The sequence below is a fragment of the Papio anubis genome, chromosome 14 (assembly GCF_008728515.1).
Source record: "Papio anubis isolate 15944 chromosome 14, Panubis1.0, whole genome shotgun sequence".
In the NCBI taxonomy this organism is placed as follows: Eukaryota; Metazoa; Chordata; class Mammalia; order Primates; family Cercopithecidae; genus Papio; species Papio anubis.
The window spans coordinates 18,295,773-18,307,124 of record NC_044989.1 but is presented as its reverse complement, the minus strand read 5'-3'; the positions used below and the strand labels follow the sequence as shown (position 1 = coordinate 18,307,124).

The 11,352-nt window shown below is 38.7% G+C and overlaps 1 long non-coding RNA gene across 3 annotated transcripts in view; it reads right to left on the bottom strand.

Annotated features, from left to right (window-relative positions):
* The window catches only part of LOC103876756, a 428,348-nt gene extending 417,372 nt beyond the window's left edge, over positions 1 to 10,976 (bottom strand). For all 3 annotated transcript variants that reach the window (XR_004178190.1, XR_004178189.1, XR_002516544.2), the window contains exon 1: positions 10,163 to 10,976. This is a non-coding gene — a long non-coding RNA (uncharacterized LOC103876756). The remainder of the gene's footprint in view (positions 1 to 10,162) is intronic.
* Between the last annotated feature and the right edge of the window lie 376 nt (positions 10,977 to 11,352).

The window sequence follows — 11,352 nt, the reverse complement described above, 5'->3', positions numbered from 1 at the left end:
GACACCACATTAATAGCCATTTCTAGGATTAAGACCATTTATATAATGCAATAATGAAGTAGATTTATTATAAATTTTACTAAGATTCTGTTTGGGTTTAATGCCAGGAAAGCTCCTCTCTCCTACTCAATGTAGATAGTTTAACTTCAGGGTATGTACTAAAACTGATAGCATCCGCTCTTAAGATATAAGCTAGCACTATGTCTGCAGAATTGATAAGAAACTTATTTTCTCTAAAACAAAGCCAAAAGAAAAAGATAAAAAAGGAAATGGCACACTTTATTCTTTATGTTTTTAGATGACAATTAAAGCCTTGGGATTAATTGTCTACCATTTGAGTGACCTCATTTTTTACAAAGTAAAGTTATCTTAGGAATTTCCTACTTCAAAACTGAGATGATGGTCTCAATTTAAAGTATAAAATCTGCATTTAAACCACACACCAATTTATTTATTTATTTAGAGACGGAGCCTTGCTCTGTTGCCCAGTCTGGAGTGCAATGGCTCAATCTCAGCTCACTGCAACCACCGCCTCCCGGGTTCAAGCCATTCTCCTGCCTCAGCCTCCTGAGTAGCTGGGATTACACGTGCCCGCCTGGCTAATTTTTTGTATTTTTAGTAGAGATGGGGTTTCACTATGTTGGCCAGGCTGGTCTCAAGCTCCTGACCTCGTGATCCGCCTGCCTCGGCCTCCCAAAGTGCTGGGCTTACAGGTGTGAGCCACTGTGCCCAGCCACCACACACCAATTTTTAAGACACCAGTTATAAACCAGCAACAAACTTAACAACAGAGATAGAAAATTGATTGCTAAATATCTCACTAATCTCTGTGTCTTTGCTTTGACGTTGTAAATCAATATCAGAAAGCAGATAATAAAATGCCTTTTCCTTAATTTTCTTTCACTTTGGACATTTCCAGCCTTAATATGTAGTATTAAGTCAGTCAAATAGACAAGGGCACACACGCGAGCGCACGCACACACACACACAAATATATTCTGATCTATGAACCTACCCTGTACTCCAGAATGCCAAATATAATGATTTCCAGGGCTCTTATATTCTCTCCCTTTACTACATCAAGCTGCTTTTCTGCAGGATGGATTGGCAGAAAACGAGTATGAAAATGTCAATTTAAGGACAGTCAATAAAAGGGTAGTAACAAGTTGTGTTTGTATAATGGGCCAAATTGAAGCATCTAAAGGTCCTAAGAGACAATCCCATCCTATACACACTGCTCCCCAAAGAATGACACTTTGGATAATCTGTATTTCATTCCTAGAATCAGCTTCTATCTTTGTTGAAAGGTAAAAACTCCAATTTTACAAGATTTCATCCCATTGCAAAAATAAGGGTCCAATAAATATGGATGCATTTTAAACAGAACATTAAGGAAAGCTAACAAGCACCAAGGAATTCTTCATTTCACAAAACTAGTAATTCCCACTATTTATCCTGGAAATGTTTGCTCATTCTTCTTCTCATTCATGTATTGCTTTTGTTATTTTACTCTGCTCTAAAGATTTTTTTCTATTGAATTCTTTTTTCCATTTTATTCTACAAATAATCACTGGTGACCCATTATGTCCCATTTATGTACTAGTCACCACAGACAGAAATATGCATTTAAATAAACCAAGGTCCCTTTCTTCAAGCAACTCAGGAAGGCACACAAGTAAACAGGCATTTATAACTCATACTTTATGCATTAGCTTCCAATATCACTGCCCAAAGCAAAGGACCAGAATTAGAAATTCTCCCACTCTTGGCTTCTGCCTTACTGATTCAATTAGCTTAAAAATTTGCTAAAACACTTAGCTCGTTTTTCATATTTTCCTAAGGATAATGGAACAATCTAAGCCTCACTCTATAAAAGGCTGTACAAGGTCTGATTTACCCCTGAGAAAAGTCAGGCCTAAAAGGCAGTAACATCTAGCCACCCAGCAGGAATGCTTTCAGGGTTGGATCATGTTTTTATTCTTGCAATGCACCATTTAAAAGCTACTGTGGTTTTCTGAAGTTCCATTTGTGGGGCATTAAACATGTGGGCATTCCTCTTTATACTGCATTATGCTACATTACACAACTATATTCCAAAGTTTTTACCTTTTCCTCCCTAAAATAAAAGGCAGCTAAGTTTCAGGGTAAAATGTTCACGGTACTGTATTTTAATACCCTGCTACTTTCAAGATGAAGCAAAATAGCCTCAGAACTGTATAGAAACCAGCCAACATTCCACAGCAAAATTTACTGTAAATACCTGATTTTGGTAAGGAATTCCTAATATAGCTGTTTGATTTAATCACTACTGGATACTACTTCCTATGCAAAGATTTTCAAAACTTAAATAAACTTAGCATTCCCATCAGCTGTTAGTTTACAAAAACATTTGACTTTTTTCCCTCCTTGGCAGGATTAATGACTTACATTAGAATTACACTTGCAAGGAAAGAATGACTTAATATGTTTGCCATTTCATATCAAATTTGAAGTATATCAGCTAAAAGTAAATTTAATGCAAAAGTCAATATGAAATGTGAAACTTCAGCCACTCTTGGATTATTCATGTTTTAAAAGCCATACAATCCAAATTTCTTTGTAGAACAACAATAAAAACTAGAGCTGGACGAAAACTTGGAGATCAAGTAGAACCAAATAATTTTACAAAAGACAAAACTAGAGGTCAAATAGGTTAAGTAACTGGCACGAGGTAATAAAGCGCAGTTTTAGTCAAACCAAGACAAAATCCCAAGCCAATGATTCTCAGTCCAACTATTTTAATGGGTACCAGGGTACAATGATGATTTATACACATAGCACAGCATCCTTCTAGGCTATAGCCAGTAAGCAGAACTCACACAGATCCAGAGTCTTTGTCCACAACTTCATAGCACTTCTCAGGATCAAGCCCAAATCCCTAAAGCCCATGATTAGGGGGAACTTATGTCTAGAAACTAAAGGAAAACGATCTGGAGCCTCCAGGGATGGGGAAGATAAGCACAGTCCAAGGACCGTCCCTTTGGAACAGAACTGAAGTAAAAAGCCATGCATCCTATTTAGCTTAGCGTGTTGCCTGGCCTTTTCACCGTCAGGGGATCCTTCTCTTTGACAGGTCATTTTAGTTTCCCTAAAATCTATTGCAGCATATAGAGGAGCTCATGCCAGAATGAACCATAGGATAGCAGCTTGGAGAACTGGAACAAAGCAGGAGGTGGGATTCAAACCAGTGCCCACCTACATCAAGCTTTAGTGTATGGCCTATTCTAAGTCCACACTAGAGCAAACCTCACTCTAGTGCTACTAATAAAGAGAACAGATTCTACTAGTGATGACTCAGACTTTCCTTGTCACAGTCCCCATAAAGCATACTTTATTCCATGTACTCAGACTTCTTCATTCTCCAACACTATATACACTCCCATCTTCACAAATTGTGAATGCCATATTTTGCTAAATGTCTTTTTTTCCATATCCATTCACCAGAATTCACACTTCCTGTAAAATCCTTTGTATGTCTCTCTTTCTCCATGTGGCTTTCCCAATCTCTACATCTAGCATAATCTCTGAGTTTTGTCCCTATGGTATTTTTCTTTGTGCTTCTCTGTCGCATTTAATGTCTTTTTTTTTTTTTCTTGGCAATAATTCCCATAGGAGAGTCTCCCAACTCATCATAAAGGGGTCTGATTCACCTTTCTAATCTTTCAATGTCTAGCACAATGCTTGGCACATGGTCTCCATAAACATTTGCTGAGCTGACTCTAGTTAACACACACTCTAGAATTACAGAAGCCCTAGGATTATTAATTGCTGATGCTAATCTTAGCATTTCTGGCACAGTAGCAATTTCACTTTATTCTCCTGTTCCTCTTTTCCTATCCTTTTTTTATCTTATTATTATTATTTGTATTTTTATTCTGATCTTGAACAAGAGCTCAGAAAAGTACTGCCTATAAAACATGTCAACATATATAGACAGGCTTGGTTGCTGTGTGAAGTGTACAAGTCTTGGCTCCATTTGGTACTGCATGAGATAGCATCTCCTCTCTTAAATCAACCAAGATTCTGAGGAGCAGAGAAAATCTCTGGCCATGCGTCTTTCTGCCATGGCAAATATAAATTATGCCTGCCCATTAAGACACAAAGTAACCTTAAAAATGCAGGAAGTTATAAATTTCCCTGGAAATGTTTTAATCTCTCACTATCAGTTCTTCCTTGGATCACAATCAAAGTGTGTCCTATTTTAAAAAGCCCTTATGGGTTTCTTCTTTAGCAGAATGCTTTGTTTCACATGAATGTCTGGGATGGAGCAAAAGCCATTTGTGTTTTAGTGTAACATCTCAGAAGGATATATTTCATTTTCTCAATTAAATTGTGACCCTCTATGAATTCATGTTCTGTTTCTGAGTAAAAGAACTTTGAGAAACAATGGCTATTTCACATACCAAAACTTGATCACAAAATATTATTGTGTAAAATTGCCCAAACAACTCTGCTAATACAGCTGCTCAAACATCTGGATTACTCCATCACAAAAATCTCTCTCCCTATGAGCCTTCTCCCAGGAGCATATCCTACACCAAGGTCTTTGTGATAAGTGATGACAGTAGACACACCAGTTCTCCAACTTAGAATCACTAGTCCCCTGTCACTGCAATGAACAGAATCCTGTTTAGGAAGTACTCCTTTACTAGGATAAGCAAAACTTACATATTTATCTACAAAGAGAGCAAAATAGTCAAACAAAATGTATTACTTACCATGTTTACCCTGAAATAGGTCTACATGTATGTGCAAATTTATATAAATTTATACATGTAGATGTATTTATTTATATATATTCATATATGCCCACATCCCAACATCCAGACTATCTGTCAAGAGTCTCTTAATTCCTCATAACCTGGATGTCAACTTTACTATAAAATGATCACATTCATATTTGGTTTCAAAAACTGTTCATAAAATATTTTAGTGTCTTATAAAGTATGTGGCTTGTATTATTATAAAAGGAAGAAGCATAAGTGAGACATTTTATAAAAATCATTTTGTATGTGAGAAATTTTATAAAAATCCAGCCTTGCACACACACACATTTCTATAAACTCAACAGAAGTGGGTCCCAAGTGTTCTGATGACAGCACAGAATGCAAGTTCATTAAGGAAGGAACTAGGTCTGTTTGGGTTCATATTGATAGTACTTGGTCCAAAAATAATTGTGTACCTAAGTCTTTAGTGTCTGTTGGTTTTGATTTTTCACATTGGTAGGTGAAGGTATATATCCCTCTGACCACATTGTAGCCACTCAATCAGAAGACAACCCCTGGACAGAAAGTAGGTAAACCAATTTTTGAAGTCAAATAAGAATGTGCCTGAAAGTGTTCTGGAAATATATTAAAGCACACCCAATCAAAGATACTATTAATAACATGGTTTAATATCTGGGTGAGAGAAAACAGAATAGTCATTGAACACATTTTCCTGATTCTGAAGCCTTGTGTGATATTCAGATTTCATCTACAGCATGTTACAAAGCATGTAGGACAATAAAGTGGTGGTGGTGAGAAGCCTAAATAATACAAAATTACTCTTTCCTGCAGTTCTGAGAAGGAAAGAGAAAAAGAAACTCAAGAACTTGAAGATCTTGCCAAAAATTCCATTGTGGAAGGAGGATGCTGTCTCCAAAGCAGCGAGTGCCTCCCACTTCTCTCTGTTTTGATATACAACCCATCACCAACTTTGTTAAAACTATTTCTCATCCAATGCAACAACCTAAGGATCTAATCCCAACTAATTCTGGGGAAATGCCACATCTCCTAGGGCAATTGAGAAAAGGACATTTCATTTTTAAGGCAGCATGAGCGAAAATGTCATCTGAAGGAGACTGGAAGGAAAAGTTAGAGAAGTTAGGCATTATAAATGAACATTACTTCTTCTTCTTCAATGTCTTAGAGGGAGAAGGAAAGAATCCAGGGCCAGATAAGGAGTCTAAGCCAGAGATACTATAGCATTTTACATCTTGAGGTTACCAGGAGGGGGTTGGGGGAGGCCAGCATGGAGGAGCAAAGCAAGTCTTAGGCCAAGTAGCATGGGGGAAATGTGTGAAGTTAGTCCTCAGAGGCTGTGGGCGAGAACAGAGAAAGAAAAGGGAGGCAGCCAGTTAAGGTGTCGAGGGCTACTTGAGAATATCAGGTTTCTTCCTGAGAACAATGGGTCCCCATTCACAGTGACAGACTCTAAATCAAGAAGAAACTAGAAATAGTAAGATAGACCACAGGGAGATTGCTACCAAGAGCCCTCTCTCTCCAGGCAAGATATGCTAGTTATTTTAAATTGCTTCAGTGCTGGAATGAAATACATTCGCAACCTTGGGAGATATAAAGCAAAAGGTAGAGGAAGTCTACATTTGGGAGTTGATTGAAGAGTAGAAAATGTAATTTTCAAGACTTGAATGTGGAGTCAGGGGAGAATGGAAGAAGAGGTTGCAGCTGGGATGTGCCATTTGTTCAGGAGCTGGTGAAAAGTCCCAGAGGGAGATGTGTGCTGGAACTGGCTGTGATGAGCCAAGGCGTATCCACCAATCTCTGTGAGTGCAAGAGGAATTCAGAGCATTCCAGGAGAAAGCATAATGAGGTTACAAACAGGGACCAGGGGACTCTACCAGTTTCACATCTCTCACTAAACATTCCAGGCATTGGAGAGCATTCGAGCCTGTTTTTCTCATCTAGTTGAGAAAGGTGAATTGTAGCATGACAGTTCTCCTGCTATTAGGTTGCAAAGAATAAATGTTTCCTCCTCTTTCCAGCTCTCAAAATTTAAGAAGTCTCTTCAGAACCTTGAGCAACAAATTCTAGGATATCTTTGTTTTTTATGTTCTAAGTTTCCAGCTCTTAAAAAATGCATGTTCTCCCAGTGAATCCAAACAGAATCCATATCTCTTTCTCACTTTATGTGTCCCCCTCACAAATCTCTATGGCACAAGCGTGAACATAAATATAGGGCTGCAGCTGCTACTCTGTGTTTTCATGTCATTGAAAAGGCCTATCCCAGAATTATGGAGTTGGCTGGTTTGCTGAGGACAATAATAATAATTGTAATGAAAAGACTGATAATGCTAGCATTTATTGAATGCAAGATATCATCCTAAGATATCAAGACATCCACATTTCATCCTCACAACAATCCTATGTGGTAGGCATATACATTTATTATCCATATTTATTTTGGGTTCACTGATTTCTTTTTTTATGTAGGAGGTAGGAGGAAGGATGCAGAAGAAAATTACCTATAGGAAAAGGGTTGAGAAGGATCTGCAGAGACTGAACTAGAAAGTCGTAACACTGTTTTCATAGTTGGAAAGAAGCAGGCTACATTTGTAAGTACCTAGTGTGAATTTTGTAATAAAACCTACATTACCAATAAGCACAGTGGAATACTTAGTACTACTTAGTACATTCATACATGACTCTACCATCTTGAGATTTTTGTATACACAGTATATGATCAGTTTTTATAAATGTACAGCTTAAAAAAAGATTCTTCTTGTAATAAATACAGAATTTAAGCACGAAATCAGCATAGGCCAGCCACATTCCAACTGAAGACCCAGAGAAAGACAGGCCAGCAGCATAACTCGCAGTTCCTGCCCTGCTTGATGGACCTGATGGTCCTGGCAGTGTATTACTCCTGTTGTACAAATGAGGAATCTATGGCACAGAAAGAGTAAATAATTTGCCCAAGATCATATACCAAGACTTGTACTTAAGATTAGTGCGAGAGCTAATAATATCAAACACCAGGTTATTTCCTGATATTAAACACCTGTTAATTTCCATCTAAGCACAAAAGAGGCTCTTCAGGACTATGGAATGGAATGTCCTCTAAACTAAAGAGAAAAAAGCTTTCTTCATTTCCTAGGCATTTTCCTCCGAGTTCCACAACAGCAAACATTCTCTTACATTAACCCATGGGACATCGCCCCAAATATCCATTCAAATATCAGGTTCTCTGCTATCTGTGAGCCACTTAAGAGCAGCGACTATATTTTTGGTTTCAGCATTCTTAAAAGTCTAACATAGGGCTTTGCACATCATAGGTCGCTCTACATTTTGTTAAATAAATTAGTACATTCAAGTCACTTTTTTTTTTTGAGACAGAGTCTTGCTCTGTCGCCCAGGCTGAAGTGCAGTGGCCGGATCTCAGCTCACTGCAACCTCCGCCTCCTGCGTTCACACCATTCTCCTGCTTCAGCCTCCCGAGTAGCTGGGACTACAGGCACCCGCCACCATGCCCGGCTAATTTTTGTATTTTTAGTAGAGATGGGGTTTCACTGTGTTAGCCAGGATGGTTTCAATCTCCTGACCTCGTGATCCGCCCACCTCGGCCTCCCAAAGTGCTGGGATTACAGGCGTGAGCCACCGTGCCTGGCTCAAGTCACATTATTTTTAAGCATTTACTACATTCCTATTATTAGCCTGTTCCTATGCTAAGCACTGTGGGTAACAAACTGAGTTGGTTATAGCTCCTGCTTTCATTATTTGCAATATAACTGGAAAATTAGATGAGTAAATTGAAAAATTCACTAGAGAATCAAAAAATCCTTTGACAGAGTAAAATATGCAGTGTTGGGGAACATAAAGAAATAGCATAAACCTAGCCTGAGGTTGTCAATGAAGGCTTCCTAAAAGGGGTTGTAAAAGACCCTCTGGGAATTAAACCAACATCAGGGCCACCATAGATATAGACCAGAAAAAACATGGGGACATTTGCGCACTTTACAGTGATTGGATGCTGATGTTGCACAGGTTACAGGTTATGAGGCAGTCCATTGGAAAAGAACATTAAAAAGTGCAACCTGAAGTCAAAATTAAAGGGCAGTGAATGTTCAAAAATTAAATGTCCTCCCCAGAGATTATGGGGAGTCACTGGTATGTGGAAAGCAGGTAGTACAATGGTGCTAGGAGAGATTATCCCTCTTACGAGAAAGCTGGCATGTTTTCTTGTTGAGAACATGTTGAGAGAAGAGGAAGTGAAAGGGCCTTTTAGGCATGGGGAGCAGGTTACAGCATGAGCAAAGCAGCCAAGAGCTAAACTGGAAGACAGGAAAGGGCAAAGGAATGGAAGGTATCACAATGTGGCTATCACAGAGTGAAAGGTATCACTGTTAGCATTAGACAGAACTTACACAAACGTCAGCTCTTTCACGGAGTGCTTGTATGACTTTGGCCAACTTATTGAAATACTGTGCCTCAGATTCTCTTTGTGTCCTAGAAATAATATCACTGTGTGAAATTGATATGAGGATTAACTAACATATGAGATGTTCAACCAGAAAAGGTAAGGATTTCCCTGTATTATGGTGACCAGACTTTACAAAAGAACAGATACATAATACAGAGAAGTCTTTATCTTTCCTTCCAGCTGAGCATATTGTATTATCTCATTTAATATTCATATCAATCTTACATGGTGGGTGAAAGTCTTGTCATAGAACTCATGATACAATGAAGAGAGGCACTGTCTTTCATTACCAGCACCTGCCCCAACCCATTCAAAGTGCTTTTTGCTTTATGTTGAACCCCTGGGTCCTGGGACTGCACCACCTGAGGTACCGAGGACCTCAGCTAGTGACTAAGCCCATGATGCCTCATCAGCACTGCACTCTAAGACACTCAGCACCACTCTGCAAAAATTCGCTCACTGCTTATACCTCATTTGGGATTCTCACTTCAAGCAGTCTGTAACCAATCATCTGGATGAACCAGACAGCTATCAACCATACTAGCAAGAAAATGTCCAAATTTTCAGTTTTATTAAATTGCTGTTCACTGGAAGAAATATTCATTTTTCAACCCACACACACTCTTCACATTCCCAAGCATATCATTTTATTTTATGTTTTTAATGGTTTTTTGAAATTAGCCAGGCATGGTGGCACCCATTTGTAGTCCTAGCTACTTGGGGGGCTGAGGCAGGAGGACTGCTTGAGTCCCAAGAGTTCAAAGTTGCAGGCAGCTATGATTGTGCCACTGTACTCCAGCCTGGGTGACAGAATGAGACCCTGTCTCTTAAATAATAAATAAATAAATAGTTTTTTGTTTCAATCACTATAAAAGTAACCAGGAAATTAAATAGACCTCTGGTTTTCCCAGCTCAGTTGCCTTACCTTAGGTGATGGGTTAATCTGTCTGTGGTCCCACCATTGCCTGTTTACTCCTGGGCACGTGGTATGCTAATAGGACAAGCTGGTACACAGTGGCTTCTCTGGTTTGGAGGAGAGGCTCTACTTCTCACAAATCCATCCAGGAGGCTAATCTTGACTTTCCATGGATGATGGCTGGGAAGAGAGAAGAAATAGAGCAGAGAGACGCTTAGACCCCAGTCTGTCGCTGTCTTTCACCAAAACTTGATTGGGAATTTCCTTTATCTGTGCTTTCAACAAGCAAACTTTTAAGTACTCAGTACGCTGTCTCAGCACACAAACTTTTAATGATCTGTACTCATTAGGAGAAACCCCAGCCCTCATAGGATATGTAAACATTGTTACAAAATAGAGTCCAAAGTGCTAACAGGTACTGAATAAGAGTGTCAAAATACGAATACACAAAAAGATAGCAGGAAAAACAGTGAACAACTACCTGGAATAATACATTATTATACTGAGTGCTTTACTGTGTTAGCTCACTTAATTATCATAACAATATTATTACAAATACACTATTATTACCCCCATTTTACAGATGAAGAAGGTGAGGCTCAGACCTTAAGACAGCTTTTACCATGCACTTAAGGGAAGACAAGAGTATAGGCTGTTGAGTCTATGCAGTCTACGGATGGACCTGAGAAAGGATCCGGCAATACAATCATTGAAATCTCCTGTAAGCAAAAAGGGGCCAGAACAAATCTAGCAAATTCCAAGATTAGTTTTCGGCTTCTGCTCTTCCATCACAGGTCCTCATATGACACAGATTGACTGTAGTCTGACGAATCCCAGACTTTAGAGAGAGCCCATTGAAAATAAATTCCCGCTTCCTGCTTCCTTCTTCTCCCTCTTGATGTCCACTGCTTTAGTCCAGGAAATCTTTACCTTTTGCCTGAATTATTGCAATAGCCTCCTCACAGGCCTGAGTGACTCCATTCCACTGTTTTGTTTTAATTTATTAAAATTTTATTGAGGTATAATTTACGTATAACAAAAATGTAATAAAACATACAGAATTTAAGTGTTTAGTCTGATGAGTTTTGACAGTTGTATAATAAATATCCATGTAATTAAAATCAACACAAGATATAAAATATTTCCACCAACCCAGAGACCTTCTGTATTGTCTTTCCAGTCAACTCCCTCTATTTCTC